The sequence below is a fragment of the Ptychodera flava genome, chromosome 1 (genome assembly GCF_041260155.1).
Source record: "Ptychodera flava strain L36383 chromosome 1, AS_Pfla_20210202, whole genome shotgun sequence".
NCBI lineage: Eukaryota > Metazoa > Hemichordata > Enteropneusta > Ptychoderidae > Ptychodera > Ptychodera flava.
The window spans coordinates 8,098,802-8,113,474 of NC_091928.1; the positions used below are offsets into that span (position 1 = coordinate 8,098,802).

The 14,673-nt window shown below is 34.3% G+C and overlaps 1 long non-coding RNA gene across 1 annotated transcript; it reads left to right on the forward strand.

The window, feature by feature from the left end:
• Positions 1-438: 438 nt before the first annotated feature.
• Positions 439-1,475, forward strand: LOC139130663 (uncharacterized). The gene is made up of 3 exons (XR_011551943.1): positions 439-518; positions 904-1,013; positions 1,345-1,475. It is a non-coding gene; the product is annotated as an uncharacterized lncRNA (long non-coding RNA).
• Positions 1,476-14,673: the final 13,198 nt, after the last annotated feature.

The following is a 14,673-nucleotide window of genomic DNA, read 5'->3' on the forward strand; positions in this document are numbered from 1 at the left end:
TTTCGATGGTATGTGTTTGTCTTCACATCGTTGACATCATTACTGTGCCTGAAGAAATATGCATTGCTAATGCCGTTACCAACTCCACAAACGGGATAGATGATGAAGTACGACAGACTTTATTCCATACTTTGCACGTGTACTTCTTTTCTGCTACCGTAATCATTATGTGGCAGAGGATCTTTAAATCAACGAGAGCCTTTACAGAGCTAGGTAAGCTTGGTTATTTAATCTATACATTATTGCGACTTTGCAGTTTTAGAACAGCTTATTCAAGAGCAGAACGGATTCGTTACCCATTTGTTACATACCGGTTTCTTTATTTAGTTTGCAGAGTCATCTGGTTTAAATGAATGTCACATTCAGAATATTACTAAAATCTACAAAAAATGTCTTATCATTCAGTAACCCTAATGTATTCTCATTTCTACCAGGTCCCTTTATCAATAAATATTATAATGCCAGAAAGGATGTTATAAGATTTGCTTACCTGTACTCGGCATTCTTGATTCCATATAGTGAGTATATCACCAGTGGAATGTTTTCAATTTGCAAGGTTCAATTAAGTTGATTATTATGTATGCTAATTTGTACGTATTGCGTTTTCTGTTTGCCATCTTTAGTCATGTATTGAGTTAATTGCCACTTACAATGAGTTTCAGAGTAAAATGCTCATAGCAAACCTATAAAAACAAAACACATTCGATTCTCAAGATTTCAGTTACCAGCGTCTCATGCATTTATTGTTTAGTATACAGATAGAGAGACGTAAACACGTTCTTACACGCCAATCTTGTATAAATCACAACTGCTGCTCTGAAACTAGTAAGAGACACTACTTGATTTTTGCATCGTTTTGCATTATGTCTTATTTGAGACAGCTCGATATTTTTTCACTTTCAGCCTGTGTATTCTGGATGGTATTCGGCGGCACCGTTGAGTATTACACAACAATCTATGAAACTACATTCAGTTTATTTCGGATGACACTTGTCGATGACTACAACTACGATGTGAGTAAATTATGGTTCTTGCATTGACTAGTCTGTATTTTCCGGACCATACAGTGCTTCTAAAAAGACACATGCCTGTGGGAGGAGGGCGAGAGTCCAATAGGGACCGAAGTAGCCACAACATATCTTGAAATGTTGCGAAGCTTTGGACCATCATTCTGCCACTTCATACAAATTTAAACTTCTTGTCCGAGAGACAATGCTTAGCGCAAGATATACCTCATATGTATTTCATTCTTTTGTCAACTATCTATATGTGTGTAAATTTTATGTAAATGTATTATTAGTTTATTATTTTCATGTTATTTTTTTTATTTTTCTGTGTGTCAAGGATTTAAAAGCTGCAAACTCACTGGCCTGTGATATTCTTGTCGGAACATTCCTGGCAATAACAGCAGTCGGCGTTATTAATACGTTTATTGGTACACTGACAGATTCGTTCATAAGGTAACGAAAAGAAAGACTCGGCATAAGTTAACGTTTAATGTAGGAAAAGAAAGCTTTATCGTAATCACTCTATTATTGTAATATAATCTGTCGATGCCTTAAAACAGACATCTCAGACAATATCGTATACTGAATGGAAATCAACAAAGAATAAAATTGAATAAGTGCAGGCCATTCGTACTAGACTTATCAGCAGTGTCACGGTGTCTCACTTAGAGTACTTAAATTTTGCTAAACTTTTCGAAGGGTAGATAGCGCAGCATAATGTGATAATGGCGCATTTTCAGTGACATGATGTATTTGAGCCGATTGAAGGAACGATTAACTTTTTAAATATGAGAACAACAGGATCGATTTTCACTTAATCAAACGTATCATTTTCAGAAGACTACAGTTTCGGATACATTTACTGCACATAATATTTTTGTCCCATTAGAATACCACTTTATAAAGTATGTAAAGTCTCCTCGTGAGTTAATATTCTTGGCACCAATGGACCAGAACATCCATTTTTATATCTGTCCTTCTAGCGACCGTAGTTGTATGTGTCCAATGAAGCTATTACAGAGACATGCCTATACTAATTTCATTTAAACCTGGTACGAGAACAATTGGTAACACGGTGAGGGAGAGACGTACACCAGAAACTGACACACAGAGAAAGAGACTAGGGCGAGACATGTACTGATTAAAAGTGGAAGATGATCTTGCAAGTCCCAATATTTTCTTGTAGTTTACAATACGACTAGCAATATACAATACGTAAAGAACAATATAAACCTTGATGAACTGTATGTTTTTAAATGGAATCAAGATGATAAAGATTAAGTAGGTAGAGATTCAGATGCCCTAAAAGCTATCCAAAGCAAAACAAAAATAAAGCTAAATAATAGCAGAACTCACTTTGAAAAACCCGACATGTCGACATGAGGCGAACAACGACAGATCAGATACATGTGTTTCCTGCAGAGGCGTACAAAAACGTTATCATTTCGATGCAAAAGCGTTGAGAGATTTTACTGTATGGATGTGCGTTCATCTTTCTTTTTATTATACCAGGTAAATATAACCAGCATAACAATGTACCCTTGAATTTATGATACTAAAGAACAATACTTTCCGCGGGTACATAGTACAACATTTTTTTTCGACATGGATCTCGGGACATCTGGGTCACAAGCACGAAAAGCTTTATGGGAGTGTCAATTAGTCGTGAAGATGTCTCTCCACCTTGAATTACGATATGATTCATAAGAAGTGTAATATGTCCCCATTCTTTGTGATTTACCAAATCAGCTCCGGGGACGAGGTTGAGTCAGATTCCCAAATGACGAGGGCACGCATGATACTTGATTTCGAATACAACATTTGCAAATCAACGCGGAATAGTTTCCTTACTCACATCCACGAAAAAGGGCCAATGTCGGAAGAGACGGAGATAAACAAGGGAGATAAAGTAAGTCTACTCCGTACCCTCAATCAAATATGTACACACGTATGTATGTATGTATGTATGTATGTATGTATGTATGTATGTATGTATGTATGTATGTATGTATGTATGTATGTATGTATGTATGTATGTATGTATGTATGTATGTATGTATGTATGTATGTATGTATGTATGTATGTATGTATGTATGTATGTATGTATGTATGTATGTATGTATGTATGTATGTATTTGTATGTATGTATGTATGTATGTATGTATGTATGTATGTATGTATGTACCTATCTTTGTATGGATAGAGGAACATATGATTTCCGTTCTTGATTATTATATTAAACAATATGTTTTTCCCTACTATATAGTATAGTTAATTAGAGATGTAGACCTGGGTACACTTGAGTCATGGGTAATTTTCCTCCAATTGTTTTCATATAACACCGACTGAAGAAGAAACGTAGAACTACTGAAGATAAATTAGCAGAAATGACGACGACCATATCAAGGATCGAGGGAGACATTGTGTGTCTCCAAAAAATGTGCACTGTAGTTTTAGACATACTGCAAGGTAAATTCAATTTATTGGTGAAGTTTACGGACAAAATTGCATAAAATTCACATTCTAAAAGTAAACACAAAATTTACTGATTGAAAACATGTAAAATAATATATGAAAAAGGAAAAAGGCTAAAATACTTACCAACCTACCTACCTACCCGTCTACCTTCAACATACATACATACATACATACATACATACATACATACATACATACATACATACATACATACATACATACATACATACATACATACATACATACATACATACATACATACATACATACATACATACATACATACATACATACATACATACATACATACATACATACATACATACATACATACATTCATACGTACGTACGTACGTACGTACGTACATACATACATACATACATACATACATACATACATACATACACACATACACACATACATACATACATACATACATACATACATACATACATACATACATACATACATACATACATACATACACACACATACATACATACACATACACACATAATACATACACACATACACACACATACATACATACATACACACGTACATACATACATACAACATACATACATACATACATACATACATACATACATACATACATACATACATACATACATACATACATACATACATACATACATACATACATACATACACTACATACATACATACATACATACATACATACATACATCATACATACATACATACATACATACATACATACGTACGTACGTACGTATATAAGTACCGTACGTACGTACATTATTGCTTGATTTATGACAAAATGTACTCACTGACTGATTGACTCACTGCCTCACTGACTGACTGACTGACTTATTTACTTACTTACTTACTTACTTACTTACTTACTTACTTACTTACTTACTTACTTACTTACTTACTTACTTACTTACTTACTTACTTACTTACTTACTTACTTACTTACTTATTAAGTTACTTTTTTTACTTACGCAGTAACATTCATACCGACCTACTTATTTCAAGTAAGGAAGATAGTTTAATATGGCAATCCACTGAAAAAACAGTTACTCTGTTAACAAACATTTTTTAAATTGAATACAAGCAAGTAATTGATCGCTTAGGGAATTTATCAAAGGTAGTATCTGGAGGTATTCATTTTACGTGAAATCGGTATTGTAAAATTAACATGATATATTGTATGAGAATATATTAGAAATGTGTTTGTGTTCTAGCCATTCTCACAGACATGATTTAAAAATTTTGACTGCAGAAAAAGGGGGAGTGTGTCTCCAAGAAGGCAATGCAGAGACAAATTGAAAGTGAGTAATGGAGTATATCAGATCAGATGTAAATGAAAGGTTTCACCTTCAGTACTCTACTATTACACGCAGTATATATATATGAACGGTTGATTAGCGATTGGAAAAAGTCAATTACACTCAACTTTTATATGTTCACATTTCCAACATATTCCTACTTGATCGTGACAGAGCGAGTGTATCACTATAGTTCAGAAAATGTTATTAAGTTTCGTATGATCTTTCCGCAAGTAAATGTATTTTTTTACGTTATTTTTTCTTTTTTGTTTAACAGGAAGGAACAAAATGTGACGCCGAGAAAATTTCTCAAAATATTGAGTCCAAGAATATTGTCTTTTATGCAGCTTTTATAATATTGATTGAAAAATACTTCTTGCATTGCCATGTACAAATGAAAGAAAAAGAATATTAATTACAGAAGAAGCATGATTCAATTTCGAATGTTTTGCTGTTGAACATGCACTCTTGCTTAACTATGCCAGTGAAAACAATACCAATTTAGTTTAAACATATATACGAAGACGAAAGAGAAAAATATTTTATGGTAAAAATTTGTACGAAATTGTAGTTTCCTGTATAAGTTTCAGTTAAATGTTTTACTGGACATGTTTGTAAAATTGTAGGATTCATATGGTTACATCACTAAAAGTAAACAAACTAATAAATGTGAATTTACTACTTATTATTTATCCCCATCGAAACATATATCAAATCTGACCTTTGATGCACTTTTCTAGCTGTTTGTTTGAGTTATTGTAGCTTTTGCCACAATATCAAGAATTGTGCGGTATTGATGACTTCAAAATAAAGTACAGCATTTTGGAATTACGGATTCAATTGCCATTTAATTCTGTACATGTTTAAGCACATTTTTTAATTTTCTATTACCAAAGAGGAATGTTACACCCAATTAACGATCAGGTCATATAATTAAGGTGCTTTTCTGCGGGCATCGTTGATTTAGAGTGAAATATTTTCCTACAGCAATTATTGACTTAGTTAATGGTGTGTATACCTTACCGTTACATGATATTATGCCATAAAAAACAATTTTTGTATTCTTGTACAGATTCAAAGTAAATATTACAGGGTACGTTGGACAATATGTGTTTGCAACATTAGGTTGGACCATCCAGTCCCTCTAATAATTAGTTGTAGTACCAGGTGTCCGAAATTGATAAGCGTACCCTTCTAGAATGCATAACACACCCGCCAGGTTAAGCAAACATTGACGAATCTCGAAGTAAGTGATGCAATTATGAATCTTAATACAATCACATTTAGGTTTGCTGTCTGTTATCTGTTATTTTATCCGCATAAATACTACGAAGGTAATATGGAAGGATTATCCAAGCTCATTGAATCGTCAATGCACATGTACGTGTTATTAAATAGCCTAGCCCATGATTTTACGCTTTCCTGTATAGAGACTGAAGACATTCAAGCTTTGATTGACTGTATGAATAAGTCAACAAGAAGTGGAGCACAGCTTGTACTAAGGAAATCCCAGAAATCTGCCGTGATGTTATTTCATCATGATTAATGAATATGTTGACAATTGAACGTTGTTTTAGCTTTTATGTTATTCTGCTGTTCATTACTCATTCAAAGTTATCCTCCCGTAGGAGCGACATCAAAAGTTCAACGTCTGATTGATAACTTAATTCTTAAAGTTTTGCACAGATCCCCACCTATGAAACTTAATAATTGAGTGTTCCACTCATACTTAAACATACTCAGGATGGGTGATATCGCAAAGGACAGCATTTTTCAAATGAAAAAACGCCTTTACTTTATTCACCAAACTTCTTGGTCTGTCACTGTAAGTGTAATATCAAAGAGTTGCGATCGACTTTGCTGCAAAAGGATCGAAATGCGTAATAACTACAATTTTATTGATTCTTAACCAAACCAATGTAGGATATCGTTACCTTCTTTTTGTCGGTTTTCTTTTTGTTAACGTTAATCCCCCCCCCCCCCGCCCGCGCACCGACATCGATCTTTTGACGCTGTCCCTTATTACTATCCGTTGCCCCCCCCTGCTGAAGATGCCGTACATGTTTCTGTGTATCACTAATATCTTCTTTAATTTTGAATGTCCCTTTTTACTTCTAAGCTATCTTTCTGTCTCTCTGTCCCTCAGTCTCTTTCCACATATAAGCTCTTATCGTGACAACATGAATATATAATTCGAAGACACGTTCAATATTACAGTTAACAGCATGTGATGACATAGTACGTGTTAACAAACGACTGTGTTATGTTAGTGAATACTTTCGCCATTTATTCTGAGTTCGTTCTGCATTACAATACCACGGTTTGAGATGAGGTGTTTATGACTTGTTAAATGTCAGTGACAGACTAATTGAACATGCTTGTCCCAGGCCACACCTGTTGGACGTTGCTAAATGAATTTCTTGACAAAAGTATTATATAAGTTGTTTTCATTTGATCTTTGAAATTTTGAATACTAATTATTGGCAACCTTTACAAATAATCATTTAGATGAAGTTCCATATCATGTTTGTTGTTCAAATCTGCTCTTTCAAACACCCAATCTCACCACGTACAAGACACTTGTATCAATTATCAAACATTTAAAAAAACACAGATTAAGCTAGTTTTGTATTGTAAAAAAATAGTACTAATTAGTTTCCTCATAGACTATAATTTACATGCACTTGTAACCGCCCTAGTCTAATCAAGTACATTTATATCAATAATCAAGCATCCATAAATACACATTTTTAGCTAGTTTTTTATTGGAAAAAATTAATCGTAGTTTCCTCATAGACTACAATGTACAGTGAATCAACTTTTCAGTGAAATTCTAAAATAAAATTTCTTGTACACACATGCACTTGTAACCACCCTATTCTAATCAAGTACATTAATATCAATAATCAAACGTCTATAAATGCACAGATTTAGCTAGTTTTGTATTTGGAAAAATATTAATAGTTTTCTTGTAGGCGTACATGTATAGTGTATCAACATGTTAGGTGAAATTCCAAATTCAAATTTCTTATACCGATATGTACTTGTAACCGACCAATTCTTACCAAGTATATTTATATCAACTATCAAACGTGATATTGCTAGTTTTAAATTGGAAAAAAGTGTTCCCAGATTTCTAATACTCTACCATATATACTGAATCCACATTATTGAAGGAATCGAAAAATCAGTATACGAACATGTACTTATTACCTCCTACTTCAAGCACAGTACATTTACATAAATTATCAAACATGTATTAATGTACAGATATAGCTTGTTTTGTGGAGGGAATTGTTAGAAGATTGCTCGATAGATTCCAGGTATTATGATTTTATCATTTTAAGTGAAATACGGTATCTGCCATATCCTGTCTTCTTATAGCTGCGATAGTTGCGCAAAATGATGACCTCCTTGGAGGCTTGCCGGAAATAGTGACCCATCCCCAAACACACCAGCCCACCCTTCCTGTACTTCTCTGTAGTCCCTTACCATCATTAATATCTGTTTCATTCTTGGTATAAGCAGTAAATATTGGCAAGTGAGATTCCATAAAAAGACAGATCGGACAAGGTTGGTTTTTTGACCACCTATCAAAATGCATTTTTGACAATCAAATTCACCCCGTACTTTTTGCCATAACTGAGAGTTTATATTTTGTCGTATATTTTACCCACCTCTTTCTGTCTTTGTGTCATCGAACATATATCACTGTTTCAGTCGATGCACATATTTATTGTCACTGTCTTTCTCCCTTACCCCAACCCCCAACTAATTACGTGAATGCGAAAACGCTTCAGTTGTTGCGATTGATTGCAAACTGTATAATAAGATTGAGCAATAGATTACAAAACCAGATATGAACTGAATATGCTCACGCGTTTTACAACAGATTCATTAATAGTAGTACCCTTCACAGAACAATAAGATATATGTTATCACTATATGTAGCAGGTTTGTTTAACTTCGCACAGTACTCTCAGAGTTTAATCACTACTTACAAAACTTTATTTAATATGCAAATGAGCTGTTACTTGACGCTGCTCAATGCTTCATGGGACAATTACATATCCATCAGATCAACATTTGTAGCACGTTTTCTTTAATTAAGTGCTGTAATTTTAGAGTAATGTAACTAATAACAAAGTTCATTAAATATGCAAATAAACCCTAAATTAATTTGACACTGTACAGTGATTCGTAACACAATTAAATATTTATCAAATCAATTTCTGTAGCACGTTTCACAAAATTTGGTGCCTTAATTTCAGAGTTATATACCTAATTAAAAAATTTATTACATATGCAAATGAACCCTTAATTAACTTTACACTACTAATTGCTTTACAACACAGTTAGATATCTGTCGGATCAGTATATGCAGCAGTTTTCATGACGTTTGATGCAGTTATTTCGGAGTTATATGACTAATTATATAACTTCATGAAATATTCAAATGAGCTAATTATTAACTTGACACTGCTCAATGCTTCTCAGTGCAATTGGATATTTATCAGATCAACATCTGTAGCAAGATTCATCAAATTTAATGCTGTACTTTTGAAGTAATATACATAATTACAAAGTTCACTAAATATGCAAATGAACCCTTAATTAATTTTAAACTACTAAATGCTTTACACTACTGTTAGATATCAGTAAGATCAGTATCTGCAGCAGATTGCATCACATTTAGTGAAGTTATATCGGAGTTATATGACTAATTACAAAACTTCATAAAATATGCAAATGAGCTATTTGTTAACTTGACACTGCCAAATGCTTCTAAGTATAATTAGATATATATCAGATCAATATTTGTTGCAAGTATCATCTAGTTTGGTGCAGGAATTTCAGAGTTATCTCACAAATAACAAAGTTCATTAAATATGCAAATGAGAAGATAATTGACATGACACTCACAGTATCATCATAATGTTCTGAGACTGTCATCTGTGAAAAGTTTCATGAAATTTGGTGCAGTATTTCTTGATATATGTCTACACAGTCATTACCGTCTCCATAGGGAAACCATTGTACGGAAAAGAATAACATTGCATAACTTCATTAATATGCAAGCCACACTAACCAAAATCTAATCAATTCTTGCAAGTAGCATATTGTACCTGTATACCAAATCTGATTTGAATCTGTTCAGGCGTTTTTGAGTTATCGTGTAAACAGACACACACACACACACTCACACACACACACGGACAGACAGACATCGCTATGACATAAGCCCACGTGTTCACACACGTGAGCTATATATATATATATATATATATATATATATATATATATATATATATATATATATATATATATATATATATATATATATATATATATATATATATATATATTCAGTTCATATCTGGTTGAAAGTATTTGCTGCAACATAACATATCTGGCTTTGACAATCGTATCAGTATAGCGCTCTTTTCATGTATTGTTATGTCTCACGTATCTTTCTTGAGAAGACAGACTGTTGATTATTTATGCAACTTGACCCAGTATTTTATGAAATATAATTTTGAACTCGTATGATATTTAGGTTTTTTTCACATTCCATTGGCCGCAATACTGTTAAGCCCACTCACAATGTTCCTATAGCCGTCAGTGTATGTTTTCCTAACGACACTTTAGACCTCATGCATTGTATTAACTTGCACAAATACCCTCGCATTCAAATTCATCATTGACTATGAATTGGAGTTTCTGAAAAGGAAGTAAAACAACTAAAGTTGAATCTACATTAATTTTCTTCAAAAGGAAGGCGTCCTTATTCCTCACTGTTGTTTTCCATCTTGACTGCTCCATACATTTTAACTATCATTTTCGCTCATGCGAATTTCATTCATATTTCGCAAATGTGTGAATCAGCTGTGAAAACAAACACTATCTCTCTCTCTCTCTCTCTCTCTCTCTCTCTCTCTCTCTCTCTCTCTCTTCTCTCTCTCTCTCTCTCTCTCTCCTCTCTCTCTCTCTCCTTTCATAACATTCACAAATATAAACGTAGCAACAAATAACCTTATCTATTTTTAAAAATCAACTGCGCAAATGATTTATAAACTGAGGGAGTTTTGCAACTTAACGCACATCTACGTCTGTTTGATTTACGTTCATTAAAGATATTTAAACAATATAACAGCTAAATTCAAGTAGTTTTCATACACATTTATCGTAGTTGATAACAAAAAATTAAAGATTAAAGAATGAATACTGATTGACATTTCCATCTCCCTATTTTGCCGAGGTCAATCATGCTTTACATTCCGTCACATAGGATCGAGTTGTTTTGACATATTAATATAACAGAGATGACAATTCTAGACTGTTACATGTTGAGTTTGCAAGTTTTTTTAGGAGTCTCCAGTTCGATACTTGTTTGCAAAGGTTAATGGTGAGTTATTGATTTTTAGGTAGGACGTCTGATTTGATCACGCGAAGTCACTGTCTCAGGGCGGATGTATTAGTGGAAAATTTATCCTAAGACAAAAAATGCCCTCAACATTTATCAATTTTTAGGTTTTTTGAAAAGTGGGTAAAGTTTCATCAATAACTAAGATGAGACTTGTGAGAATGTCATACATGCATGTTCATACCGTTATAATGAACAGCAGAAATATTAATATCACTTATGTCATTGCAAGTCACATTCTTATGAGTCTTGTAAACTTTATGCAACAAAATCTATCATCAGGATATTAGAAGCTTTGAACGATTTTCGAAGAGGAAATATTTCTGTTAATACAGCTGGCTTGCATATGTTAACTGATGATATTTATGAAAAGTTTATTCTTACGGCTTCCTATTCTCATCACGTTAATATGCCCTTCATTTACTTAAATTGCATCAAAGTGTTTTAACATCTTCAAAATATCTGAGTTGCGAGATTTCTATGGCCAGCTAGAGGTTAAGGTACTATGCCATTTTAAGGTGGCTCTTGCTTGATATTCTTAAGAGACTTAGCAAGCTATATCTTAGAATATGACGTCAGATTTATTCATGCTCACGGATATAATTGAGTCTTTGTTACACAGAGGAACTTGGTCAGGAAATTCTCGAAGTTCTGTACTTGCTGTCAATTTTGAAAGCTTTGCTAATTGCCCGCCTCGTTGACTCTATCCGATAAATATATAAATCATTCTAAATATAGCTCGAAATATGGCGTTTTATTTTTCATGTCATTTGTGAATGGGGCTATGTCAATTGATATTTCGCGAGAATTTTTTTAACACCAGTCAATCTAAGTGAAATATGAACGCAAGTTATTTGTTAATGTTGTAGAAACTTTGCTTAAGCTTTGGCATAGTCTACCGCTAAGGTAGACAGTCTTTAGTTTGTGGTTTGAGCAAACTATGTTAAAGGACATGACACGGTGCAGTCGACATCAAATTAGGCTTATGAATAGGACAGCGTAGCGGTACGAAAACACACGGACCGTATAACCAGAGTCGACCGCAAAGAGCAATTAGGTGGAAACTAAGATAATCGGAAATATGTTATTGTTCAAGCTATCGTTGAATTCCAAGTATATGCCTATACTGCGATATATTATGAGAGATATCTTTCCATTGTCGCCTAAACAAATTAACAGGAAACCTACAGGTAGAAAACCTGATCGTCAAACAATAAACTCAGTCCGGATTAAGGTGTGAATGATGCATTTATCTAACATCCGGATAACCCTGTAGGCCTTGTCGGCACATTCATTATGCACAGCCATATGGACACCTTTGTTCTGATTGATGAAAATTAACCTGTTCCCGGGTCCCAGTATCTTTCAGAATATTTGCAATTCACGGGTTTGCTGTAATCACTTAAATGGTGCAGGTCGTTCACTTAAGCCACAGTGCCTCGTTTCGAGTAGCTTACAGACGCCATGATCGCGTTATTTATACTTAAAGGCTGGATGTCACTGTGATAAATTCACGGGACTTTGATGACGCCGGTCCAAGCTTTTCGCGGTTGCCCATGGCGCACCATTATATCTGTGCGTTACCAGAACCTCGCTTCAAGCACTAAGCTTAAGCACAAACCTCGGCCATTCTGTACAAATGTAAAGGCACTGTTTATCTGGTGGCAATGCCTTAAATTCCAACCGTCTGTAGAATTTCCAGTCTCATTGCTTTCTGGTCTTACCAATTACTGGTGAAAATATTTATAGTGGCAATGCTTGTGACAATTTTCAGAATTAACAAAGAGTAATTTACTTTGTTCGGCCACTGTGGTGAGAATTCCTGATGAAAATCAGCCAACTTTATCTCATTGTCACCGTAGGCTACAGTTTACACAATCGAGGGCTAGGAATAAGCAATTATCGTCCTATAGGGTTCACAATGACATGCGAGTCTCATTTTGATGTGTTAGTTTCAGGTGTTCGTTAATTAAATTGGCAAAAGGAACTTAGAAACATAGAGCAGAAATACCCGAAAATACACTCAGTTAACCTCTAACTGACCATTGATACCTCTTATCGCCAAGGAACGACCTTAGGCACCGTAGGCCAATGTTTACAGGTACCGGTCACACTAACAGAGGATAGTGAGTTGTAGGCCCGGTAAGTCCAGAGTTACAGACGAAGGCACTTTTCTGTAAAGTTTTACTCCACTTGGCAATTGGTGCCTGTTGGATGATGGGTTTAATAAAAAAGGGGGCGACGTAAGTAGCTCAACACACTTAGATATCACGTTTTGACATGCCCACACCGGTTTTATTTCTAATTTGTGATCAGCAGTGAAAAACAGAGGAAACTTGATAAAAGTTTCCCATTATATTTTGCTTGCAGATTAATTAATGAACAAGAACCTAAATTTGACACCATTCATATGACATGAAAGAGCCTGACTTCATGGGTAATTCTTTTGCTGAAACATTTATGCATTGTGTGTAGGAAGTCGATATTTATCGGTTTTGGTTTGTGTCTATGAGTTTGTGAATTATACAATATGACATAAAATCTATTCCAGTGATCGTTAACATTCAATTAGAAACAAAAATCCATTTACAAAATCAATAGTGCAATCTAGACTACATCTGCTCGAACCATTTATTAAACGTTGTTAAAAGGGATTCTTTTGGATTTTACGAATCTAATGTAGTCGAGATAGAAAGAGTCATCATTCGTCAGCTTGATGACAATTCATTTAATACTGATGAATGCTTCTGAAATATTTCCTCTTCAGATACTCATATCTGTGCGATTTATACAAGTTGATGTTAGGGAGAGAGAAAGGAACAATAAGAGGTACAAACTGGACAGTCATAGGACGGAATCATAAACGACAGCAGGCAAGTAGATAGGGCACCTGTCCAGTCAAAGGCGTGGTTTTAACAAGGTCAGAGTATCAACGAATGACAAAACGGAGAAGGCTTACATCGGCCTCACTGATAACACCTTCAAGGCGCGCTTAACTAACCACATGCAATCGTTCCGTAGTGGGAAATACAAGAATATTACAGAATTGTCTACTTTGTATGGAATCTAAAAAGGAAGGATCAAGTCTTTGACATTCCGTGATCAATTATTGACAAATCATCGGACTACTCTAAAATAAGCTAGCGATGCAATCTTTGTTTATCAGAAAAGCTACACAATCTGACAAATGTACGCTGCTAAATAAACGCTCTGGGCTGGTCAAAATGTCACCTCCAATACAAATATTGTTTATCACATTTTAACACCACCAACAAATACAATGTTACGTCCCAAACAAATAAGTGGAGTGTAAAGCTAAGCAGCCTTTCACTTCTGTCTGAAGATATTTTTGTGTTGAATGCTTCCTAGATTGTGTTCCAATTTATTTGAATAAAGCTTAATGAATGTTAACATGATTCCTGAACATGTACTGGCCTAAAGTA